The sequence below is a fragment of the Pteropus vampyrus genome, unplaced genomic scaffold (genome assembly GCF_000151845.1).
Source record: "Pteropus vampyrus isolate Shadow unplaced genomic scaffold, Pvam_2.0 Scaffold11, whole genome shotgun sequence".
In the NCBI taxonomy this organism is placed as follows: domain Eukaryota; kingdom Metazoa; phylum Chordata; class Mammalia; order Chiroptera; family Pteropodidae; genus Pteropus; species Pteropus vampyrus.
In genome coordinates this window covers 7,624,175-7,630,328 of record NW_011888792.1, presented here as the reverse complement: position 1 = coordinate 7,630,328, position 6,154 = coordinate 7,624,175, and the positions used below count along the sequence as shown (strand labels likewise).

General features: G+C 29.6%; 1 protein-coding gene across 5 annotated transcripts in view; it reads left to right on the top strand.

Moving 5' to 3' along the window:
- The window catches only part of MEF2C (myocyte enhancer factor 2C), a 146,634-nt gene that overhangs the window by 33,425 nt on the left and 107,055 nt on the right, over positions 1-6,154 (top strand). The window contains exon 1 of one of the 5 annotated variants that reach the window (XM_011377870.2): positions 5,642-5,689. The exons of the other annotated variants lie outside the window; for them this stretch is intronic. The gene's annotated coding sequence lies outside the window, so the exon portion shown is untranslated. Of the gene's footprint in view, positions 1-5,641; positions 5,690-6,154 lie in introns of those variants that run through there. 5 annotated transcript variants of the gene reach the window in all.

Genomic DNA, 6,154 nt, shown 5'->3' with positions numbered 1-6,154 from the left:
TGAACTTTATTTTTTCACATCAGTATGCCCTGTGCATCAGTGTAGATGGGGGTGAATTCATAGCATTTTTTTTAATGTGCTTAGTCAAGTTGGTCAAGTTAACTTAGTCAAATTAACTACTGATTAGTAGTTAATAGGATGGAGTGAGTAGTTACCATACTTAAGTTTTCAAAGTATATCAGTTCACCTACCTTATTATGACTAGAATAATTACAACAAACATTAAATAATATCTGTAAAGCACTTAGCATATTGCTTATTACTGTTACTACTTAGAAAGGTATAAATGTGTGAAAATGTAAATTCTTATCTTAAGGAGATGGTTTTCATCCACATAAGGTTTCCGATATTCTACAAAGTAGGAGATGTGACATAACTAGAAATTTATACCCATTCAACTAAATTCTGCAAGTAGGTTTGTTATTTTCTCCTAAACTGTTTTTGGCTATTAAAGCTTTGGACTTCAAATATAGACCATTATTAGGTTTTTAAATCATGCAGATTCTTTCCGTTACCTCTTTCTGCTACTTGCTTTTTGGAGAATTTTTTTAAAATAGCAAATTATTTTATAACATCTTTGGAAAAGTTTTAATAATAAGATTATAAATCTCAGCTATATATATGAATTTTAGTTACATCACTTTATGCCCAATTACTAGTTACTATAAGTTTGCTGGTTAGAATTTATTTGCACTCTATACATTGCCAATTTTTATGTGTATACTTTATAAATGCAATATATTTGAATCTAATTTTTATAATTTAAGTCATAGTTGTTTGTATTCAACTTCCAATTTGTGAAACTCCTTTGTAATACATTTGTGATCCAAGTCATTACCAAAAATTATGCATCTATAAATGAGATAAAATAGAAATAGTGATCTTATGTGAAAGCTATAGATTGGTGTCTGATCTAGTCTCCTAATTATGCATCTAATCATCCTGTTAAAATTCTATCTAGAGGTCCTGGAATTATTCTCTTTATCCTTTTCTAATGTCATTGTTTTATAGATGAGTTACTAAATGAAAAAAAGAAAAGCGGTAATTGAGGAACTTGGCATGGAGAATTGTTGCCGTACTCAGCTCTTTTTATCTTTTTCTAAATATAGTTTTAAAATATTGTTCAGGTCAGCTGATGTATAAGCAGTGGAGTGCTTCTTTATATCTTCTTTCTTTCCCAGTCATTTCAATAATGTTTTGATGCATTAAATTACATAAGGGAAACAAATCAGTGCCAAGTGCTAATATCAAATTGAGAATTGAAATTGCTAATTCCCCAGATATTTTTAATATATTGCTAATCTCAAGACCAGGACTAAATTGGTATCCCAGAACTAAAGTAGTAAATTTTTAATAGAGATGTCTCTTACAAGCAAGTCTTATTATAACATCCTAGAATATCATTTATTTGAGTGTGTGATTTATTCTATTTAAATATAAGCCCTGTAAAGGAGAAGTGTTAATCTATTTTTACTCTAAGTACATAAATATGTCTGCTACACTCTAGTCAGTGGATGTATATTCAGAAGCCAATATGCCTAGACTCTCACATTTCTTCTGTAAATGATGAATAATATTGATAAATGAAAATTACAAATCTACAATAAAGCTTAACTATTGAATACTAAATCATTCTGTTACTAACTCTGTGTTCCAATGACATTTTCTAGACTAAAAAAAAAATGTTATTCCTACGTTTAAAAAATATTTTGTGTTTTTGCAGCAATGTAAGGAAATGCGCAATTTTCTTGAAAGAAAATTCACAATGCAGCCACAAATAATTCCCTTTAAGATTCAAAGTGCCATTTTCAAAAATGGTTAAATTTTCAGAATAGAATATTTAAAACCTCTTTCCTGCCAGACTTTACATTCCACATGTTTGGTACAATTAAAATAGAAGAGTGGTGGAATGGAAGTCTTCCATCTATATTTTGGAAAAACATATTCACTCACCTCAATTTGTCAGTGTGCATTAAGAGGTAGGTCATTATGCGTAGAAAAAGCAGAAGAAGGCAGCTCTAACTCATGTGACTGACATATACTGAACATGGCCATTAATACAACTTGGCAGTGACCTTGGCAGCGTTACAAGTAATCTTCTTTCAGGGATAAACTATTTGAATGATATTTCTACCATGTTAAGCACAAAGAAAGTTCTCTTTGGAATTTTATTGCTTAATTTTCTTTTATCCTAACAAAAATATTTTTTAAATGATCCCTTAATGATTTTCTCTTTCTGTTTGCTCTCTCAAATAACAGTTCCCTCCAACGCATTGTTGCTGTCATCTTTCTGTCATTATGAGGGACCGCTTTATATGTGGTAGCACTTTCATAAAGGGTTAAAGTCAACTTTATTTTTATTGTAGGCATTAATCTGTAGTCAAATTTTATTGTACAATTGATAACCAGAGCTGTAAAAAGCAGAAAGCATATATAGAGAAGATGTAGGTTGAAAACTTGATGTCGAAGAAAACTTTTTATTAAATGGTTTACAAAAGACTTCAAGTTTGTAATTATTATTACCACTTAAGATTTGTTTAGATTATATAAAATAAAACATAAATTTTTATCACAATTTCTTAGATTTCGCAATAAAGATTCAAGTGCATCATTGCTTATTTTCTACTGCATTTGAATTTGTCACACAAGAAGGGAATTGTGTTGCATAGAAGATTCAAGTAAATGAATAGAAAAAATAATGACAAATACTAAAGTCGTAATCTTATTAAAACATTTTATTGCCATTGTAGTCTTACAATAATAATCTGTACTGAAATGCTTACAATAAAGACTCTTCATGTAATGGAGGTTGGGCTTAGTAAAAAGGCTCTAAGCAGGTCATAATTTCTTACAGTTGCTTCTACGTCATATTTCAATACAGAAAATGAACCATGACTATAAAGGAAGAGCATTTTTTTTTTTCCCATAATATGGATCCACTTTTACAAACTTTCTTCCTGAATTGTTTCTGGGGTCATTTGCAATTTGTTATCAACAGGATTTATAGGAGCCATTGATATTGGTGGATATGACCATTTCGATTCAGTGTTCCTTATTTGTAATGTACATTCTAGTTTAACTTTTAAAAGCAGTCCAAATTAGTTAATTTCTGGAATTAAAGCAAATTCACTTGTCATTAACATTTTTAAAGATCACATGTATATATGTGAATGCAGAGTTTTAGAAAACTGTTGTCAATTAATGGGTCATTTTAAGTACACAGGGTGAATTATTTTCATACATAGAATCCTTAAGAATTATTTGATTAGAAGGACATAGAAGTTTATTAGGTAAGGCATATTCAGTAAATTACAGCACACTGCATTTCTTATCAGTTCACCTATAAATTTAACCTTTGGCGACATCTATTTCCAATTCTTTGTCAACTTGATCTATATAGTCAGAATTTCTTATTGTGTTTAATTACTAAAGCATACACCAAAAGGAAAATTAGAGGTAGCTTATCCCTGGCTATGAATTGTAAGTAAATGGTTGGTGGCAGCCTATAACACTTTAAAATCTTAACCATAAGGAAAGTATTGTCCTTGAAATAATTGTAAGTAGAAATACATTAAGAGATAAAATTTAAATCAGAGAAAAAAGTTACCTAGTATTTTTGGTGTATTATATTTAAGCTATAAATAGCAACATACTTTAAGCCAGTTTTCAAAGAATGAAGTGGAAAAACTAAACAGAAACAAAATGAAACACCCTTCTCTAGTGAGAATCAAACTTTTAGGTTTATTTTTAGACATATTTTACTGTCAGATGATTTAGGACTTTGACATAAAATTTAAAAACTAGATGATAAAAATATTTTCTTAGAATTTTGTAAGGCCTCCTAACACATGTGGCATTAAAGCCGAGGAATCAATTTGAAATCTGGAGTCAGGTTCCGTTATCTCAAAACCTAGTTTTGTTTCTGACTTGAAGTATAAAGTTGGGCAAGTTCTGTATTATTTCTGTGCCTTGATTTTTTCTAAACAAATATACTATGCAGGTTGATCATGATAGCGCAAACTTATTCAGGCAAAATCCAATTGAAATAATAGAAATAACATTCCTGAGACATGTTCATTCAGTGTTACCACTATCACTAGGATGATTAAAAATTGTTTTCGCAAAAATAAAATATCAAATACAAATTGAGTCAGTTGCAAAAATTGCAGATTTTAATTTTTAAATCTTTTTTTTCTATGTTTCAGATCTGAAATAAATCTCCTAACATGATAATTTTCTGGATTAGAGAAAGTCATAGATATTAGTTTCAATAGATCATAAAATCTTTTATTAGAAATATAAAAAAACATGTATATTGTGTAGGTGATAGCTCTTTGTAGTGGAGAAAATGAGTCTTACAAAAAATTGAATGAAATATAAAAATTGAATTTCAGAAATATTAAAACTTGTTTAAATGTGATTGTGTAGCATTCATTGTCTACCTAGTAATTGGTCTGTTTCATTTTTGCACATTCTCAATAGAATTATAAAGATAGGCCTTGATTTTTTAAAATTAATTTCAACAATTTATTGGTTCACCATTGATTTTTTAAATATAATTTAAATAACACAGACACAGACACAGTATTTTAAGTGATGGAACATGCCTATGTTTGAGTGTTTAAGCTTATATAGTTAAAGTTTTGAGGGAAGGCAAATGGCTAATGGAATAGATCCAAACTGAAACATTTTCCATGCTATGATTTAAAAAAAAAAAAAAAACTAAACAAAACCCAAAAAAACAATAAAGAGATTTTACAAAGTCTTGCATCCAAAAGAAATGAAACAGGAAAAACATTAGGATGTACAAAGCATAACCACCCTATGTTTTGGGATGTTCTAAAAAACTCAGTCAATTCCCCCAGACAATTCCTGGTGACATGCCTTTCTGCATCGTACTCTTCTTGTAGGGCAGGATTGGAGGAGGGTAAGTTTCTGTGGGTAGATGGCTTTGGTGAGCATCACATGCTCTCTTAAGTTTAGACATTTCATTATAGAGCTGCACCCATCTTTAATTTCAAGGCCGGAAAAGAAAAGTTGCTTTTCTTCAAAAAACCATTGAGATGCTAATCTAGAATATCACCTTAAAATTATTATTATTTAGGTTCTCATAAATAAATGAAAAATTTACCTTGGTACCTGGCATATTGGCATAGCTCTAGCTACACATCACAGGGGTGTTCTTTATCTCGCTGTTTTGTTCCTCCCACGACTTTTTTCAACATATTAATGAAAACTGAAATTGTGACAAAGAAATCATTGCAGTACTTCTGACTTCTTTATTTGCTGTAATTTTGATGGCTGATCCTATATTCATAAATTGTGAAGAAAAGATTTTTCTCACTGTATTTTATTCTGTATAGTTGATATCTGTACTTTACTCTATTTCTAATCTATTATCTTTTCTTATACAGTAGAATGTCATCAATCATTTGTTCTCATCCTAGTATAATAGAAATATCTAAATATTACAGTCACAGTTTACCCAGACATATATATAGTCAAGAAACATGAAAGTAAGTTGCCTTTCTTGATATCTTAGAATTTTTTTCTCTTTCAGTAAAGCCGATATTAGTCATTAATTAATTTAGTTCTTTATCAAACTTGGTGATTGATCAAATACTCACAATATTTCAGGGTCCAACCACAGCAGGAATTAAAGATCTGAAGAATTCAACAATAGAAAAAGGTAAATTTTAATGGAGTAGATTTTGGAGGACTTGGAAATATTTAAAGGGGACTTAGAAAATTTAGTATAGAGGATGGAGGATTGCATAAGTGGTCAAAGAACACTTTATCTTGTATCACAACTATTGAAAATGGAGGAGATTATATGGTTGGCTAAGAAAAGATTTGTATGAGGAATGGAAATTAAAAATTTTAAGGGAAAAAAGTTAAAAATATAGAAGTGAAAGTTCTAAGAAATAGAGAATGCTTAAAGTTTAATAAGAATCAAAATTAAGATATATTTACATATTATTCATTTTAACACAAAACAAGAACAGCAAAGGATAAAATAAAGTATAGCCCATTTTTCATGTGAAGGGGAAAGTAAATATAGATAATACCTGGAATATTGTAAGTTTTATCGGAGCATGAATTTTTTTCAGTTTTATTCCTTAATACGTCTCTTAGAATAGTGCCTAGAACATAG